Source organism: Dasypus novemcinctus, chromosome 4 (genome assembly GCF_030445035.2).
Source record: "Dasypus novemcinctus isolate mDasNov1 chromosome 4, mDasNov1.1.hap2, whole genome shotgun sequence".
NCBI classification, from domain to species: domain Eukaryota; kingdom Metazoa; phylum Chordata; class Mammalia; order Cingulata; family Dasypodidae; genus Dasypus; species Dasypus novemcinctus.
Window position 1 is genome coordinate 89,891,021 of NC_080676.1, and position 19,844 is coordinate 89,910,864.

The following is a 19,844-nucleotide window of genomic DNA, read 5'->3' on the forward strand; positions in this document are numbered from 1 at the left end:
GTCATGTTAGTTCTCTGTCTTCTTTAAGAGGCACTGGGACTGAACCAGGGACCTCCCAGGGACCCGCCCCCCCCCCCCCCATGTGGTAGGCAGGACCCCAATTGCTTTAGCCACATCCCCTTCCTGTATTACTTTTTAATGACAAATAGGACTTACTAGTTCAGCTGGTCATCACTTTCTCTTTCCCCTTGGAGAGGCTTTCTGGGAAGTCAAATGTAACCAGTGGCTTCTGTGGGAGAGGAGGATGGGGAGTCTAAACAAAGGAAATTGGGCCATCTACAGGGAATGGGTCATCAAATTCTGTCCTGGGCTCTTCTGTCCTAGACAGGACTGCAAATGATGAGTTTCTGCTTTTGTCACTGCATTGACCTTAAAATTCCTCTTTTAAAATGTAAATATGTTTAAGAGAAATAATTAAGTCATTCACTTTAGCAAACTGTTTTATAAACTTGAATTATTTGTGTATTATCTTCACAATTTTGTTGTATTCGTATACTGTTTTATTATTTTATTTGTTTTGTATCTAAATGCATCCGATATCTACCTGAATGTGAAAACTTGCTATGCTACATATTTTCTCCTGATACTTGTGGACATAAATCTATACTATTATAATAATTAGACAACATCATCTTGTATCCATAGTAAGTTCATGAAATGAACAATGTTTTTTCTCTTTGTTTTTAAAAAGTGCATAGAACTTAAATTTTTTTTATTAGAGCAGTTATAGGTTTACCGAAACATCATGCAAAAGTATAAGTATAAACATTTTACATTAGTGTGGTACCTGTGTTACAACTCATGAAATGATATTATTATAATTATTATGGTATTAACTTTAGCACACTGTTTACAGTAGGGTTCACTCATTGTGTTGCACAGTTTTACATGTGTATGCTTAGTAACTTATATACAACCCAAAATTTCCCTTTTTTCCTCTTTTCAAATAAATAATTCAGTGGTATTAATTACATACTTGAAGTTGTGCCTCCATCCCCATCATCCATTGCCAAAAATTTTCCATCCCCCTAAACAGAAATGCCATTCCAATTAAACATTAATTTCCCATTCCCCTCCCTCACTAAGGAGTAAGGCATTTTTTTAAGGTTTTTGAAAAATATTGCCACATTGCCCTTCACTGTAGGGAAATCAATCCATTCTCTCAAGAGCAAGGTAGGAAGGAAAACAACTGAATCTTAGAATCATCACATATACCTTGAAACTAAAATTTATATTAAGAGATTTTTTATAAGGAATGGCTCATGCAATTGTGGGGGCTGGCAAGTCTGAATTTCGTAGGATGGGCTGGAGGCTAGATATTCCAGTAAGGGTGATGTTCAAGTCTTGAGTCAGAATTCCTTGGGCTGGAATCTTAGGAAAGGTGTAGTCTTGAGGCAGAGTTCCTTCTTGTAGAAGTTCTTTGCCACTGATTGGATGAGCACCATTCACATAATGGAAGGTAATCTCCTTTACTTAAAGAAAACTGATCGTAGATGCTAATTCCATCTACAAAATATCTCCAAAGCAATAACTAGGCCAATGCTGGACCAAATGACTGCATACCATAACCTAGCCATGTTGATTCCTAAAATTAACCACCACACTTACCTATCTGAAAATGTCTATATTCTGCTCTAATCCTTGATTTATAGTTTGGTTGGGCATGGAATTCTAGGTTGAAATCACCTCCCTTCAGAATTTCTTCTAGCATCGCACATTTATGATGGAGAATCAGAAGCCAATTTAATCAGTGTTCCTTGTAAGTTACTTTTTTTTTTTCCTCTGTGAAAGTTCTTATTTCTTTTACTCAATGGCATTCTAAAATTTCACAAGATTGCCCAGTTTTATCTTTTTTGTTTTCATTTTTTTTTTATTTACTGTGTTGAACACATGGTAAATTCCTTTAAGCCTTGTGTCTCTTGAATGCTAAAATTCTTTTCAGGTTTTTGATACTTGTTTCTTTTCAATTTTCTGTACTATTTTTGCAATACCTATTAGTCAGATATTGGATTTCCTGGCTTGAGTCTCAGTGTTTGGAGACTATACCAGCCAGAATTGGGTCAGGAAAAGAGAAGCTCTTCTGTATGTTCTTAGCAGGAAGTGTTTTAAGAGAAGGAATGAGGATTGGAAGGGTGGAGGAGTGAAAGTTGTATGAACCGTCACTGACTAGCTCAGCTTGCAACTCCAATGTGTGTGATTCTCTAGACACTCCCCTTTAAGCTGCTTCATACCTCCTGTCCACCTTTGCCATGTATCTATCTGCAACTGCCTCTGGAGGATAATGGTCTCTCCTCTTCTATCTTACTAATCATAAATGCTTGTTCTGGGCTCTAACCTGGAACCATATGGGGAGGGCAAGCTGAGAAATTGTAGTTCTCACTTCTTTATGAGGCAGAGAAATTCTTAGCAGAAGTGGTAGAGATGCTAAGGTGACAGAGACAATCCAGCGCAGAACTACAACGGCTGTGTGCATTCCATAAATGTACCACATATGAGCCGTGTGTGGCACAGGGCAGATTTCTTAATTTCTTCATGCTTCAATCTTTTTTCCTATGTATGAAGTAGGAATCCTATTATTACCTACTTCATGGAGTTGCTGTGAGGCCTGAATGAAATAATGCAAGTAAAGTTCATGAAACAGCCCTGGCACATGCTAAGGGCTTTTCAGGTATATATTGGCTATTAAACTTTTTATTATTACTACATAATTATCTTTTCTCTCACCCTTTCCAGCTATTTCTTTTGCTCTAAATGTTGAAAAGCTTCTTTGACTTTGTTTTCCAGTCTGTCTACCGATTTTCTATACCATTAATACTTTTAATCACTAAGGGAACTTTCTTATTCACAGATTGTTCTTTTAAAAAATAGTGTCTTTGTTTTACAGAAGCAATTCTTGAATTGCTCTGGGGTTTGTTCCTCTATCCCATTTTATCTCTATCTTTCAGCCATTTGTTGATGACTCCTTTCCCTCTCTTCCCTTCTTTGAATGTCTTCTTTTTTATACTTTTATTTCAATAAGGTCTTGGACGGATCAAGAGGTAAAGACTTTGGGCTAATTTGCCATCTTGAGCAGAAGCCTACGGTGCTAGGGTGTTGTAAGATTTCCTCATTTAGTAGTACTGAATCTATCAGTAATGCTGGCTCATGATTATTCCACCCTCATTTTGTCAGACATTGTGTGGAAAGCATTACATTCACACTCTGATTTGATTTACGTCATTCTTAAGATATAAGTACTAGTATTATTCCCATTTTTAAAGATGAGATAACTGAGGCTTAAAGAGGTCAAGTGACTTGTCCAATATCACACACGTAGTGAGTAGCAGAGCTAAAATTTAAACATGGTTCTATTAGCTGCAGAGCTCAAGCTCTGAACAATTGCTGCTACATGGATCTCATCATTTTAAATGGCTGCCTAGTAAGCTATTGTGCATGTATGTATTTATACATTTTGCCTTTGATGAACATGTATGCTGTTTTCAAAATTTGCTGTTATAAATAAATCTGATATAAATTTCCATGTGCTCCGGGGAGCTTATTTTTTAATGAGGTACCAGGGATTGAACCCAGGACCTTGTATGTGGGAAGCAGGTGTTCAACCACTGAGCTACATCCACTCCCCAATGAGAGTTGTTTTTTTTGTTTGTTTTTTTACTTCCCACAGTAGCATGGTTTATTGAAAGGGAATGTCTTCTGTTTCCAATGCACACAACTTGTGCTGAGCATCTGCTTCTCAATCTTTTTCAGATTGAAAGGAAAGGTGAAAAAAAACTAGGGGATGTTTTAACATTTTGGAAGCTAAAACCCCTCTGTCAAATGAATTTATTTGAGATCTAAGTGCTCTCCATCACCGGATATTAAAAATACTTTGTCTTCAAAATTAAAGCAGGTTGGTAATGGACTTTTCTTTCTTTCTTTTTTTTTTTTAAATACTTTAAAATTGTTTTTAAAGATACTTAGATTACATAAATGTTACATAAAAAATAGAGGAGATTCCCATATCCCCTGCTCCTACCCCTCCCACATTTTCCCACATTAACAACATCCTTGTTACCTGGGGATACAGGAGATTGACCCGAGGACCTTGTATATGGGAAGCAGGTGCTCAACCACTTGAACTGCATTCACTTTTTTTTTCAGGAGACTCGGGGAAATTTTTAATGCAGCCATAATATCTTCTTAAAATTTAAGTTCTAAAAGTAGATTTGCTCAATCAAAATTTTCCCACATTAAAATATTTTTATGTTTTGACAAACTGCCCTTCAAAAAAAGGTTGCAGCAATTTATACTTCCACTAGCAGTATATGAAAATACCTGCTCCCCACATCTTACCAATAGCTGGAATTACCCAGTGTCTGCCAATCAAATAAAATGGAAATGCTCCCTAACTGTTTCAACTGGCCTTTGATTGTAGTGTAGCTGGACTTCTCTTTGTATGGTTATAGGTCATTTACCTTTCTTCTTTTTTTGAATTTCCAGTTCATTTTCTGCCCAACTTTTTACTGGATTATTGCCTCGAGCTCATTTGGATTTGTAATTATTCTTTAGAGACAGTAACCTTTTCTGTCATTAATGCCACAAATATACTCTCCCATTTCACTATTTCTATTTTATCATTGTTTATAGTATGTCTAAAAGAAGTACTAAATATTTATGTAGTCAAATCTATCATAATTAACATTTACATATATCCTTACTTTCTGTGGAAACAAGAATGAAACCAACATGAAAGCTGGTCCATTAGGAGTTTGATTTATGATCTGAGTTTCTAAAGGAATCAGACAAACTCAACATATTGGCTCTATTTCAGGAAACAGCCAAATTGTTTCAAACAGTGAAAGTTTTCCCTTGCACACTAAACGATTACCTAAGCCAACGTAAGAAGAATTTCCAGCCAGTCTAAGTTGGAAACTACTAAGCTGACCCTTCCGGCTTATACCTTGCTTAAAATGTGTAGAGTTGGATTTGGGTGTTAACGTAGGCTGTTGGGATGGATGTTAGATAGGTTATCTTTATGCTTTCACCTGGAGCTTCCCACTTGGTGCAAGCTGCTGACAGCAGAAAACCTCACTGCCGTTTCTACAGTGTTTGTTTTTTATTCATCCTTTCTGCTTAAATTTGTCCCCATGATAAAGTTCAAGTCAGAACTGAGTAGATCCGTTTTCTAATAAGACTGTTCACAAGCAAATGTCCCCTGGGTATGGGAGAGTCTGTGGGGAGTGCCTGGGCTACAGAGAATGTTTCTAAATTAAGGCTTCAGTTCAACGGATGTGAAATAGCCACTGACTCTGATTCAGGGCAAAGTTCTGGTTCTTCCTTTTTCTACCCTTTAAATTAGGAGGATCCGTCCTGACCCTCCTCACCCTCTCCTCCATTGAGCACTACTTCCATGGTCATGGCTACCACAACCATCTGTTCTCTTATACTGTCTCTGCCTTTGGATGTTCAAATTCCTAAAAGGGAGCAGTTTTTTCTTCAAATTCTGAAATCTTGAAAAAAGAGCATGCTTATTGCTTGTTTTTTTTTTTTTCTTTTTTAGGTACTGGGGCCAGGGATTGAACCCGGGACCTGGTGTATGTGCTCAGCCACTGAGCTACATCAGCCTACCCCAAGCTGATTTTTCTATTTGTTTGTTTTTGTTTTCAGGAGGTCCTGGGAATTGAATCCTGGTCCTTGCATGTGGGAAGCAAGTGCTCAGTTACTTGAGCTATAGCTACTCCCCCCTTTTTAAAAAACTCCACTTGGAACTCAATTCCTCTGCAGAGTCTCCTGAGATAATCCATCCTTCTGGAACTTTTCTGTGTTGTGTTCAGTTATTGCACTTTAAAGTCTCATACGATGTTCTTTACTGGTTTATCTGTGTAACTCAATGTTGGTTTTCCCAGGAGCTCTGAATGGACTATGAGTCATTCATCTCTATATCTATAGCACTTAGCACAGGGCCAGGCACATAATAGGTACTCCATAATGTCTTTTTATTGGATTTATGTTGGAGCAATGGAAAATATTTGATTCCAGCATGGCCTTATGACCTTGGCTTGGGATAAGTCAGAGATAATAGCTTCTGAGATAAATGAATGTGAAAAATAGCAGTATCCTAGTTATATCAGATACCAGTTCAAAGAGAAAAGATAGTGACCCTCAGATAGTCCTTTCAGGGAAGCAGCCAAAGATCAAGCATAACCAGATACAGATGGAGAGTATATCTGCAGAATAGGAGAAAAACTATTGTTTGGAGAGTAGGCTAAGTACAATCTAACCAAACGATGCCCTCACTGTATCCAATGATTAGTTTACCCAAATTCCATTGGTTAATTTCACTTGCATTTAGAATAAGATCTTGACTGGTAAAGGGCTGTAATATTTAGCATGCCAAAAGTTACTTGAAGACGAATGAAGTTCAGTATAATTACCTTACTCTGAGATTCATTTAGACAACTTGAAAGCATTTTTTATATGCCAAAAGTTCTTGTAGTATGCCTTTTAAAAAATGATAAAACTGTGCTGTAGCAAATTTAGAGAAAAGAGGATGCTATCCACAGGAGTCTTTAAGGCCAGTGTTTTGAGTACACATTTGCTGATTAATCCCAGAACCTAAACAAATATTGCAATTTTCTGTAACCCACACCCAAAAATACTGCAGACAAAAGATTTTTCGTATTGCAAAACTGATCTAATGCCTTTCTCATATTAAAATTCTTTTCATGCGTTGCACACGCACTCATACTCCTTGTAAATTATTTAGATTCATCTCAGTCACAGCAAGACACTTGGTGACCCCCAGATGCCTGAAGGTTTTTAGCATGAAAATCCCCTCTGTTCAAATGCTGCCTCCTTTCCTTTTGGTCCAATGGGCAGTGAAAAACAATCAGGAACAGTCCCTGCATCTTCTGGATAAACCCAACTTGCTTTCACTGTCTGGCAGACACTCAGACACAGAGTGGAAACCTACGGACTCTGACACCCTTGACCAGCAATGCGTCTGAGTGAGGAACCATGGGTAGTTACATGAGTGGTCAAATGGCTTTGGGAAAGTAGGAAAACAGAGTTATATCCTGCCTTATGCTCTGAAACTTGTTTTATCCTCCTAGAAAGCTGGCAGGATTAGAGAATCAGTCCATTATTAGAAATTCAGTTCAATGCAAGAAGCAATGGTATGTTCACTAGCTCTGTAGCAGAACTTGCAAAGGTATCAGGTCATAAGTATTAGAGAGTATAAGAGATTGTCCCATATTTTAGCACCTGATCTTTAAAAACAACAACTTTGGTGGTGCATCAAGGTCTGAATTTGAACCAAGTTTGCCATTGGTAATGATTATAGGTGCCCTGGGTCATTCTGATTTGTCTGGTTTCATGACGAATTAGAATGTGGGTGAATCATGAATTATAAGCAAATCCTTTCCCTGTCCTGCCTTAACGGAATGTAAATGGTGGGCAATCAAGGGCCACTTTTGGTGGTTGCTTTTTTTTTTGTGGCTTTAAAAAAGTGAGCATAGCTGATCTAGTTGCAGACAATGCTGGTTGAACATTATTCATTGTGTTATGCATCCTCCTCCTCCTCAAGAGACTAAGAAGTTAATTATATATTATGGATAGAGGGAAAACTGAGAAGTGGGAAATGTCAGTAGGAATTTTATTGAGGACAACAGAAAGGCGCTTGAGAACTCTGTTAGGAAACCTGTCTATTCTTAATGAATTCATGGCATTCTCTCCTCCTCCAACAAATGATCAGATATACCCTGGTGATAATATTTCACACTGTTTTTCCCTCCCTCATCTTTAAAGAAAATTAAAAATGGGCAGCAAGGTGATGCAGTCTCTGAATCCTACTGAGACATCAGATCATGGATGCCCAGTGGTTTCCCTGGTGTTCCAAAGGCTTTTTGCAGCCACCTATGACTGTGGTCCTTCAGGGCTGTGGGTCTGGGGTGATAGGGTGCTGAGGGCCAAGTTGCTAGCACCCTTTCTTTACTAGAACTTGCAGCCATGCCTGGGTGCTTTGTGCCGTCAGCAGGCTCCTTGGGCAGTGCTGCTCTGGGCAGCTTGGTCTCATACAATGTAACAGTGAACAAGCATTATTTTTTCCATTTTATGAGGAAAAGTAGAACAGAGTAGAGTTAATCCCAGAAGTCAAAAATAAAAAATAATGCTTGAAATGGAATGTCATAATTCTGCCAGCCATCCTGACGATCATTTATTTCTGCAGATTAAAAGAGGGAAATTAGAGCCTTTCCAAAGAAAACTGCCCTTTCTGTTCAGGGCCTCGGGGAAGGGCTTTGATGCAGTCTTGTTTCCTTGCTTGTGCCTTCTCTTCATTACAAATAGCCTTTCATGAAGCTTACAAGAAGGGACATGAGCACGGGCACCCATTTAGCCTGTGAGTAACCCTGGGTAGCAACTGGGTGGAATGGGGGAGGGGGGCAGCACAGGGATGATCTCAGGACCCAGAGTAAATCTAATGCTCTTCCATAGCCCTTGACCATTGTTTTGTGTACCTCAAAGGAGGCACAAATTCATCCCTCACTCCTCCTCCTTCTGCTTAAAGAGTCACCACCCATCCACCCCACTCTGCCCCAACCACACACAGTTCCATCTGACTCACTGCCATGTTTCTATAACCTTGAGCAAATCACGTCACCTCTTAGGGCTGCTGTTTATTTATAAAGGGAGAATAATAATCATGGCTGCCTGCTCACTGGAGCGCACATTAGTGAGACATAGGTATGGCGAAGCCAACAGTCAGTGCCAGGGTTGCAGCTGGACAATAGTACTTAGATGTGGTTTCCTCTTGTGTTCTCCTGGACCAGTAGGCTCCTTCTCTAGCAAATCCTCAAGATTTCATACTTCAGACCTCTAGTAGTTTTTATTTCTCCCATTTTTCTAAGAGATGGGGGAGACTGGCCCAGAGAAGTAAAAATTATTACCATTTTGTCTTTTGTAAAGAAATTTCTTTTCCTAGCTTTCTTAGTCTTTTCCAGAAGACAATATTAAAACTAGAAGCACAGGAAGCAGATACGGCTCAAGTGATTGAGCTCCCACCTACCATATGGGAGGTCCTAGATTTGGTTCCCAGTGCCTCCTATAGAAGATGAGCAAGACAGCGAGCTGATGCGATGGGTAGGCACAGTGAGCTGACACAACAAGAGACATAAGGAAAACATAATGAGAGACACAATAAAGCAGGGAGTGGAGGTGGCTCACATGATTAGACACCTCCCTCCCACATTGGAGATTCTGGCTTTGATTTCTGGTGCCTCCAAAAAGAAGACCAGCACACAACACAGCAAATGCAAACAACAAAGGGGTGGGGAGTAATAAATAAATCAAATAAGTCTTAAAAAAGTAAACAAACTAGAAGGACATTAATGATTATCTACTTCCACTCCCACTGTCTTCATTTTGAAAATGAGAAAATCGAGGCCAAGAATGCTGAAGTAACCTGCTCAGTGATGAGTGGTAAGTACTCAGCTGTAGCAAGGTCAAATCAAACCCAGGTCTCCTTTCTCCTATTACCAGCATTGTTCCCTCTGTATCACAGTTTAATACCTCCAGTTCTCTCTTTAGTCTTCCTTGGTAATTCCAAAGTCTTTTTTTCTTACCTTCTCTACTACATGCACAGTTTTGTTTTGTTTTTAAAGATTTATTTTTTATTTATTTTTCTCCCCTTCCCCCTTCCCCCCCCTGCCCCCCAGTTGTCTGCTCTCTTTGTCCATTCACCGTGTGCTCTGTGACTGCTTCTATCCTTATCAGTGACATCGGGAATCTGTGTTTCTTTTTGTTGCGTCATCTTGTTGTGTCAGCTCAACCTGTGTGCGGGGGACGTGGCAGGGCACTCCTGGCGCGCATCAGCACTGTGCATGGGCCAGCTCCATATGGGTCAAGGAGGCCCAGGGTTTGAACCGTGGACTTCCCATGTGATAGGCGGACACCCTAACCACTGGGCCAAGTCCGTTTCCATAGGCCATGTTCCATGTTCTAGCTGTTGGGCTGCAAGTCACAAACTACAGCAACACCTTTATCAGTGGAATTTCTATTTTGCAAAAAGAAGCAAAGAGAGATGATTTTTGGTAGTGAGCAGTCAGGTTTGGGGAAATCTAGTCATTGGTTCTCTCTGTATTCAGGATTTTAATCTAGAAATCAGAGCTAATTTTTGTAGAATAAGGAAGTTTGAAATTGAGGGTGTATCTCCCCAGTATTGATAGAATCAGCCAGTTTGGGGTACTGGTTTTCCTTGGGTTCAGAGGAGCCTGCCACTTGCTCACTCACTGCAACACCTTCTGGTGCTCTCTGGGTTTTCTGCTTTCTTGCACTGCCCATGAACTAACTGCAAGTTTTCAGCTGCTTACCTTATGAAATCTAATGAGATCACCATGAAGCAGGCCACATGGACGAAAGCCATCATTCCACAGAAATACTCACGAGCTCCAGCCAAATGCACTCTATAAGGTTATCGTCAAAGAAATGACTCCTTGAAAACATCAGGCCAGTGATGACAAAAAAGAATTCTGCCTAGTTAGAATTCTCAGCAGGAAGTATTTTTGATATTGTTTTGGCTTTAGAAAAAAATAAATAAATAATGGACTTTGTGGGGGTTACCTAAGTGCACAGTGAAATTGCAGATTTAAACGGTTTGTATCCAGTCCTCCAAACACAGAGGTCTTATGTGAAAACAATCTCATTTTCATTTTACTTTCTGGGAACCCCTCCAAGGTATGTTAAATTGCCAGCTTTTTTGACCTTTAGTTCCTTTACCGCTCCCATGGGAAACTTAACCTTGGAACTGAAGCGAGGGGAACAATTTTGAAGTTGGAATGGGGCAGGGACAGAAGCTTCATTCTCTCTACTCCCTCACTGCCCAAAGCTTCTGGGTTCTCCTGTACCGAGATCCTAAGAGCCTCTGAGGTCACAGCAACTGGGAGAAAATGTGCCATGAAAATGCACAGTAAACTCAAAGCAAGGAGAAAGACTCACGGCCATGCAGACGAAAAGGCTGTCACGTGGGGTGGAGACACACATGGCCAACCAGGAGCAGTGCCCAGTGAAGCATAGGAATAAGAAAACAGTTGCTCCCCTCCAGATGCACAGCTGACGTCAGGGATCCCTGACTCCTTGGAGTTCCTCTGGACTCACATGAATTCACAAGGTACAAGAATTCCTCCTGGAACTTCAGTGGATTCCGACAGGAGTAGGGACCCCAACCCAAGATGGATTTGCAATTTGCAGGAACTTTCCCTTGGGTTTCCTATCATTTGGCAACTGCTTGGCCCACCAGACATTCATCTGGCAGTGGGGTGAATGGAAAGAGGACTTGTGTTTATCAAGAGATGCCATAAGGGCCTTTCTAACCCCTGCCCATTTATTTGTCCTGTCTCACAGGCATACAGGGTTTAGATGACTGTGATTTCTGACCTTTCTCCTAGCAAGAATGCCTTTGACTTCTTACTTTGCTCCTGCACACATAGGCTTGAAAGATTTTTTTGCCTTTAAGGCAGATTTTATTAAGTAACAATTAGTATCTTCATTTTCACCCCTAGATGAAAATCTAATTAGAGTAATAGCATTACTGCACTGACGGAATAGAATTCCAGCCAAAAGCAAAGTGATTAACATTTGAGTGGGTCTCTGTTGCACGAGAACAGGCTGTGTAGTTATTTGCATTTTCAATTCCTTAAAATAACTCATGGGCCCCATTACTACGATTTGTAGGCCTTAGGAATCCAGAAAACTGCTCGTGTATTAGCAAAAAAGAGCAAAGAATTTGGAGTCCGAGGACAGATGGGACTTGTTAGCTGAGTGATACTGAGAAGGGCTGAGTCTCAGGTTCCTTATCTGAAAGCATATCATCTGAAAATGATACTCATCCTGCAGGGCGGTTCCGCAGATTAAATAAAACCATTGAAATGCTGGATAGTTTTGACAAACACGTTTATTAAAGACAGAAATGAACTTTAAAAAAAAATCCTGGTCTACCTTGAAAATGTTATTTCTTTTACATTACAGTTAAAAAAGAAGAAAGCAATATTCATGAACCAGGAGGTAACAGCACTTTTCTCTCTCAGCTTCAGAAAGGGATCAAGGAGCTGACCCGTGGGTAATTGTTATTGTGTGTGCGCGTGTGTCTACCTGTATGTTTTGTGGTTACTTTTCTGGAGGAGAAAGGAAACACTGTGTTATTGAGTTTTATGCCTGTACTGGGTCAAGAACAGCCTGGGGGTCGGGGGGTGGGGGCATTATAAACATATGCTCTGAGAATCTAAGCAAAATTTTAGACAGGACTCCTTACTGTTTTACATGTGAAATGCACTCTGTTTTTTTTCCCCCTCAAAACTGAGTGTTAAAGAACATGGACTTTGGAGTCAGACAGACCCAGACTCAAACCACCTCTTTTTAAAGTAGCTCTGTGACTTGGGCAACTTGAACAGGAGTGTTATGGGGAATAAATGAAATAATGTAGATAAAAGGTAAATTGTTACTGAGTCTTTGTATTTCAGCTTCATTTTTCTCTTCATCCTAATGTTTTAGTTTACAAAAAATACCGCGAGTATGCATGCCAGGGTCAGTTGTATTAGTCGAGGGAATTTGGTGGACTAGGGGATACACTGCCCTGGTATTTATAATGCCTTTGCTGTTGAGGTATGTATAAGGTGGGGCAGTGTGGGGAGCCGCCCGGAGCTGCGTGCATTTGCGGTCTCCAGCAACATGGCGGTTTTCATAAGTACGCCTACTCCACCCCTGTGCTTCTGCCTTCTTCTTCCCCTTTCCCCAGTTTCCCGGGCAAAAAGTGTCGCGCCTGCGCAACAAGATGTTGAAGCCACGACCAGCATTGAAGACTCACAACCTATAGCAAGTGGTGTAACAGCATCGTATTGCCTTATATGGAAGAGCCGCTTCATCAGCCTATCACCCCCTGCTAATACCCTCCCCTTAGTATATATTCTGATGCTCTACCCTCAATAAATGGAGACTTGTCTTGTCTCCGTTTCTCTCGCCTCTTGTCCCCTAATTCCCACTCCCTCTTTCAGGTGCCGGTTCGTTTGACCTGCTGGCCAGGTCAGGGCAGTAAAAAGAAGAAACCATTTGTGCAAAGATGCTTAGCTGACCATATTTTATAAGGGCTTTTCTTTATCTTGATTTACATAGGGAACTCTGGCTGTTTTGGTATTTCTGCCAGATAGCTCATGGAAATTTTAGGATGTATCTAACCAAACATGAAATCAGGAGGAGAAAAAAAAGTCTTGTTGCTGGACTACTTGTTTACTGTTTAAATGACAAAACAGGCGGTGGACTTGGCCCAGTGGTTAGGGCGCCCGTCTACCACATGGGAGATCCGCGGTTCAAACCCCGGGCCTCCTTGACCCGTGTGCAGCTGGCCCATGCTCAGTGGTGATGTGCGCAAGGAGTGCCGTGCCATGCAGGGGTGTCTCCCGCGTAGGGCTCCCACGCGCAAGGAGTGCGCCCTGTAAGGAGAGCCGCCCAGCGTGAAAGAAAGTGCAGCTTGCCCAGGAATGGCGCCGCACACACGGAGAGCTGACACAAGATGACACAACAAAAAGAAACACAGATTCCCGTGCTGCTGACAACAGAAGCAGAGAAAGAAGACGCAGCAAATAGACACAGCGAACAGACAACTGGAGTGGAGAGGAGGGAAAATAAATAAATAAATAAATCTTTAAAAAAAAGAAAAGACAAAACAAGCCATTTCAGCTCCAAACTAACCTTGGGTCTCTTGGGGTTGCAGATGCTAAGAGCCTTGATAGGATGGCATATTGATGGTTATTCTTACTTTCAGCTTCTTTTTGCCCAAATCCCTTGTATTTAAAAGAGTACATCTTAGCTGAGGTGAGATGAGATATGAAATTCTAATTCACCAGTGAAGGATTGGGTATATCATTTTTCTCTATTATAGCTTAGTTGGAGCTTTCTCTCATGGTTTCGACCCTATGGAATATCGAAAGGTGCAAAGGTCTAGCCTGAGAATTACCAGGGTTTACTCAGGAAATATCCAGGACCATCAAGAGTCCCATGATTTCTATTACAAGAAACACTTCCCTTTGCTCCCCAGCAACCCACTTTGCCTCCCCTCATGGAAGGCTCAGTCTAGTCCAAGGCTGGCCTCCTGCTTACAGTGGTGCCTGACTGGCCTTAGGCATATCCCAGGCCAGTGGAGAACCTCTCACTGTATTGGTCAGCCTTGCTTATCTCAGGAATCTTCCAATTTTTGCTCCTCCATGTGATTAACTCTGTGATCTAATGGGATTGAGAGTGAGGCAGTACTGGATAGAACCTTGGCTCAGTCTCTATGTGAGCGTGGGCAAATTAATGAACTTCTTGAATTCTAATTTCCTAACATGTAAAAAGAATAATAATGCCTATCTAATCTTATCAATCTCAAGAATAATTGCCTCCTTTTCCCATCTTATATCTAATGAACATGAAATGGGAAGGAATGTTTTGTATTGAGGGATCTGCAGTGTGTTTGGGGCCTTGCACCAGATGCTACCCAGAAAGGTTAGGTGAGACCTGTGGGTCTCCTCGAAGGCAGCCTGTGGGATTCTGGGTGAATTTGGCCAATGTATTTGAATACCCTGAGAAACATTCCCTTCCTCAAAATCACCTCCATCACTTGCATTATCTACAAACATTCTCTGGATTCAGGCCAGGAATATACAACATTTTATAGGGCTTAATATCTACACAGAAATTTATCAGTTTTCAGTAATTCTTCATGACATTCCTGGGAAGTAACCACAGATTTACCCAACATTGCTTTGGGTTTGTGTCTGGAACAGATTCTTTACTAGCCTCAACTCCTGCAACTAGTTAACTGTCTGAGCCACTAAAAATTCCTGCAACAAACCTCACTTGGGGGGGTTCACTTCAATTCCATAAATAATTGGCCAAAATAGTGTTAAGCATTTCCTTTTCTAATGCATGATCCAACTGCTTCCCTAAAGTGAGTTCAGAAAAATATGCTTCCCCATCATCAGGCTTATAACTAATAATTATAAATTATAAGAGCCTAGAGTCATTGAAAAGGGCCAACAAATGTATATGGTGACAATATGACAACACTTCTGCAATTAAAGGAATTATATTCAGGTCTAAAGAAAAGTGAATCATGTTCATTGAAAGATCACATATTTGTGTGTGTGTGTGTGTGTGTGGTGGGGAGAGGTATATGGGAACTCTGTGCTTTCTGCATAATTTTTCTGGAAACTTACAACTATTCCATAAAATAAAGTATATACAAAAAATCATGTATTTGCTGGATTTGTGGACTTGATGAGGGGAAATCCATGTTCCTTTCATGAAAATAATAACTTTTTCCCCCATTAAGACTCACATAACTTGTTCTATGGTTAGTCTACCTCTTCCCGATAGGAGAAGGTCTCTTCAGGACACAGGCTCTTGTGCCTGGGGTGATACTAGTTTACAGGTTTGCATTTGGGTCTTGCTCATGTGTGTTTATCATTGAGCTGGGAGGGAAACTGTGGTATCTATTTCTCCAGGTGGGATAAAAACTTAGCCCAGACAGAAGAGAATATGGGCTGTAATTTCTGAGAATGATCTCTTCTACATTGCCTTGTGTCTTTATTCCATAAAAAGAGACTAAGTCAGCCAAAGGCTTTGGTGGTCCTCAGTCAAAAGTAGGAAACAGCCTTGCCAGTAAATGATTGACCTGGCTGCCTGGTGTGATAAGCTAAGGTAAACAGGTTTGATAATGCTCCAGCAATTTCACGACTTTTAACTCCATGGGTTCCAAAGCAGAAAACACACATTTCTCCCTTGGGGACACCATCATTTGAAGTTTACAGCCTTTTGAATGGACAGCATGTTTCTCAGAATTAAACAAACTGCCCTTCTGGTATATCTTGAAAGTGGAAAAGCTTCAATCAAGCACAATACTGGAATGAAGCCCTGTTGGTGACGTCAGCACCAACATAATACTTTCAACATATCACAAATATATTTATAATGAACATATATTATAATGAAAGAAAAAGACATCCCGACTTTTTGAAACACATAGAGGAACAACAACATTAATTGTAGGAGAGAGAGAAGATGGAAGGAAAACACAACCCTCTTTCCAGAACATTATGATGGACAAATGATTGAATTCTCCTGCCGCACGCTCACCTCTAACCACATTTCCTTCGCGAGGACATTACCAGGGACATCCTGGTTACAAGATCATGCAAAATACTTATTTGTGACTTTGAAGGAAGGGACTGGCACTAGGTAGGCCACCTACCTTGATTGCTGCTTTTGAATCCACGTTCGCCTCTCAGTTTCAGATTTGTTTTACCAGCAATGATCCACAGCTGTTCCTGTGTTCCCTGAAGAGTTTGGGATGTTAGGAAGAAGGATCAAAATAGGCTTCTACTTTTCCCCAAGCACAAAAGCAAGGAATTCCCTCTCAGTTTCCTTGCCCGCTCTCTCTGGCCCCTGCAGACAGTGGTCACTGGCAGCAACTAGCTTGCAGTCAGGTATGTTGACAGATGTGAAGGAGGGAGCTTGCGCTGGTCTCAGCTGCCTGGGCTAGCCAATCATTACACACCAGGCCAGGCTGTTAGTTCTGACCAGAGATCTGGGCCATAAATCAGACAGCAGCAGTCTGTGGGGCAGAAAGCAGGGTCTGGTGGCTAATGCCTTGTCACTGGATCTGTGAAGTGGGATAAGAGACAATATACTTATGGGAGGAAAATTTCACTCCTGTATAGTTTAGCAATCTCAGGTCCAGAAGGAAATTTGATTTTATACAAATTACTGCAAATGCTCATAGAAACCTTGGAAATTTATTCCTATGTTATGGGTGAGGCTCAAAGGGGAAATGGTCAGGCAATTAGTAGGCATTGAAACAGGATTTGAATTCAGGTCTGCTTTAAAACCAATGATGATGTTGATGTACTTTCCATGATACACTCTGGTCAGCTGAGTCATGGCCCCCCCCAAAGATGTCCATGTATTAATTCCCAGACTTGTGTCTGTGTTATGTTATATGGTAAAAGGAACTCTGCCGATATAATTAATTTAAGTCTTGAGATGGGGAGATTATCATGGATTACCAGATGGGCCCAGTGAAATGGCAAGGGTCTTTATGAGAGGTCAGAGTTAGGGAAAGAGATGTGATGACAGAAGCAAAGTCAGACAGAAATTAAAGGTGCTATGCTGCTGGTTTTGGAAGGTGGAGGAAGGGTACCTGAGCCAAGGAATGCAGGTGGACTCTGGAAGCTAGATAAAGCAAGGAAATGAATTCTTCCCTAGAACCTACAGAAGGAAAGCTGTCCAGCTGACTTGTTTTAGACTTCTGACCAAAGTGTGAAATAATGAAGTTGGGTGTTTTTTAAAAAAGATTTATTTATTTTATTTTCCCCCTTCCTCTCCCCATGCCCATACCCCCCATTCCCCACCCTGCTGTGTTTGCTGTCTGTATCCATTTGCTATATGATCTTCTGTATCTATTTCTCTTTTTGGCTTTCATTTCTCATTTTATCTCCTCTAGGATTCACTGGGATTTGATCCTGGGGAACTCTGATATGGAGAGAGTTCCCTATTAGCTGTGCCACCTCAGTTCCTGGTTTCTGCTCTGCTTGCCTTGACTGTCCCCTTCATCTCTCTTTTGTTGTGTCATCATCTTGCTGCATGACTCACTTGTGTGGTGTATCAGTCAGTCAAAGGGTGCTGATGCAAAATACCAGAAATCAGTTGATTTTTATAAAGGGTATTTATTTGGGGTAGGAGCTTACAGATACCAGGCCGTAACGTATAAGTTACTTCCCTCACCAAACTCTATTTTCATGTGTTGGAGCAAGATGACTGGTGATGTCTGTGAGGGTTCAGGCTTCCTGGGTTCCTCCCTTCCAGGGTCTTGCTTCTCTCTCCTCTGTGTGCTTACTTCCTGAGGCTCCAGCTTAAAGCTTCAGCATCAAACTCCAGGATCAAAACTCCAACATTAAAAACCCTTAACTCTGTCCTTTGCCATGCCTTTTATCTGTGAGTCCCCACCCTCCAAATGCCCTACTGGTACAAATGGTTTACATAATTATTTAATCAAATAAACCTATGAATCCAATATAATCTAATATGCCCAGAGAAAAATATCAGTTTACAACATAATTCAATATTTCTTTTTGGAATTCATTGATAATATCAAACTGCTACAGGAGGGCACTGGCTCACCGCACAAGCATGCTTTCTCTTCTCTTTTTTTCACTAGGAGGCCCCAGGGATTGAACCTAGGTTCTCCCGTATGGTGGATGGAAGCCCTATCACTTGAGCCACATCCACTTCCCAAGTTGTGGTTTTTTAAGCCACTAAATTTGTGGTAATTAGCAGCAATGGGAAACTAACACATACTCTCAAAAATATTCTTCATGACGGTAAGCTTAATATCTCACGCAGCAGCCCTTTCCACACAGGAATACTCTTTGTAGATAAGCCAAACTCTACCTTCTTGGAATGGCAGTTAGGCCCCAAACATAAAGCACTCAGGAAGCTAGGTGGAAATGTTGGGAGAGAGCTCTGGGAGTTAGGAACTTGGCTTCTAGTTCCAGATCTGCCTTAGGCGAGTTGGTTCTCTCTGGCTCTTGGTTTTCTCTTCTGTAACATTAGGGACTGATTCAAATGTTCTTTGGTTCCTTCCACATCTAAAGCCTCAAGAGTTTAAAGCTCAGCCATTAACAATCTGAAAATATTTGAAGGAATCTCAACCCCTTTTCTCCCAATATTTCTGAGGGAAAACTCATCATTTCCAGTTTCTCATGTGACACTACTTCTGGACCTTTCACTCCCCAAATGACCCTTCTCTTGGAAGGAATCAACTTATCCATTTCCATGTGAAACATGGTACCCAGATCTGTGCCTTGTTCCCCAGCTGTCCCTATTTATCCCAGCTAACCCGGTTCTTTTCACCACCCTCCTCTCTTGATACCACCTAATTAACTCTTAGGACCTTTGAATTTGCCTTAGTCCGTTCCTTTTTATCCTGTTTTATCTGACTTTCCCTCTTAAAAGGGATTATGTACAGTGAACAAATCCCTATGAGAATTTAGATTTTTTTTTTTAAGTAGGAAGTACCGAGGCCTTTTCCTGCTGTCCTCAATTAGCCTTCCTTGGATTTAAATGATAACTCACAGATGCTCAAAAGACAGTGGTTATAACTTTTTAGGATCATAGACTCTTTTGAGAAACTGAGGAAAGCTGTAGATCCTCTACCAGAAAAAAAAAAGTGCACATACATCTAAGATTTTGTGTGTCAATTCCGGGCATTTCAGCCCCCCAAAGAAGTCTGCTGGCCCTTCCATTGGATGGCAGATTAGCTCTCTGATCACAAGGCTGCTGGTGGGGGAAGCTTCTTTGGCAAACAGCAGTCCATAGTCTTCTTCTGGATCCTCTTACACTTCCCAGGGGCCCTAGAGAGGAGACCCCCTGGGTCTGGATTCAGCAATTGCCCAGTAAGGATCAAGGCAGGAAAGTCCTGAGGCCAAAAAGCAACTAAGTTCTCAGGTTAAACAAAGAACAGCTTTCAGTGGCTCTTTTTACAACAAGAGTGCTGTCTCTTTGGGCCTTTCTCCACAGGGTAAATCCTATTCTTTAGACACTGGGCTGTTTAGATGAAAACCATCTGCTTGCTTAGGGCCTCTCTCAGCCAGTTGCAGGATGCTACTGGACTGAGGCTGATGTTTCTGTGCACCCTCCCTCTCCCCACTTCCCCATCCCGCCCCTGCCCTGTCCTGTGCTATCCCCAAACACTGCCCAGCTGTGAAAACACCCTGGTCTGACGAGCACTTTTGTTTTACTGGCACTTGTCCAGGCCATCCTGGGTGAGGTTGGAGGCACAC

At 41.2% G+C, this 19,844-nt stretch overlaps 1 protein-coding gene and 1 long non-coding RNA gene across 11 annotated transcripts in view; one reads left to right on the top strand and one right to left on the bottom strand.

Annotated features, from left to right (window-relative positions):
* The window catches only part of PHLDB2 (pleckstrin homology like domain family B member 2), a 264,046-nt gene extending 247,540 nt beyond the window's left edge, over positions 1 to 16,506 (bottom strand). For 9 of the 10 annotated variants that reach the window (XM_058295871.2, XM_058295867.2, XM_058295866.2 and 6 more), the window contains exon 1: positions 16,256 to 16,487. The gene's annotated coding sequence lies outside the window, so the exon portion shown is untranslated. Of the gene's footprint in view, positions 1 to 16,255 lie in introns of all 10 variants that reach the window. The other variant, XM_012521541.4, reaches the window with a different exon arrangement.
* On the top strand, positions 10,765 to 12,987 carry LOC131278258 (uncharacterized). The gene is made up of 3 exons (XR_009185569.1): positions 10,765 to 11,143; positions 12,001 to 12,091; positions 12,767 to 12,987. It is a non-coding gene; the product is annotated as an uncharacterized lncRNA (long non-coding RNA).
* Positions 16,507 to 19,844: the final 3,338 nt, after the last annotated feature.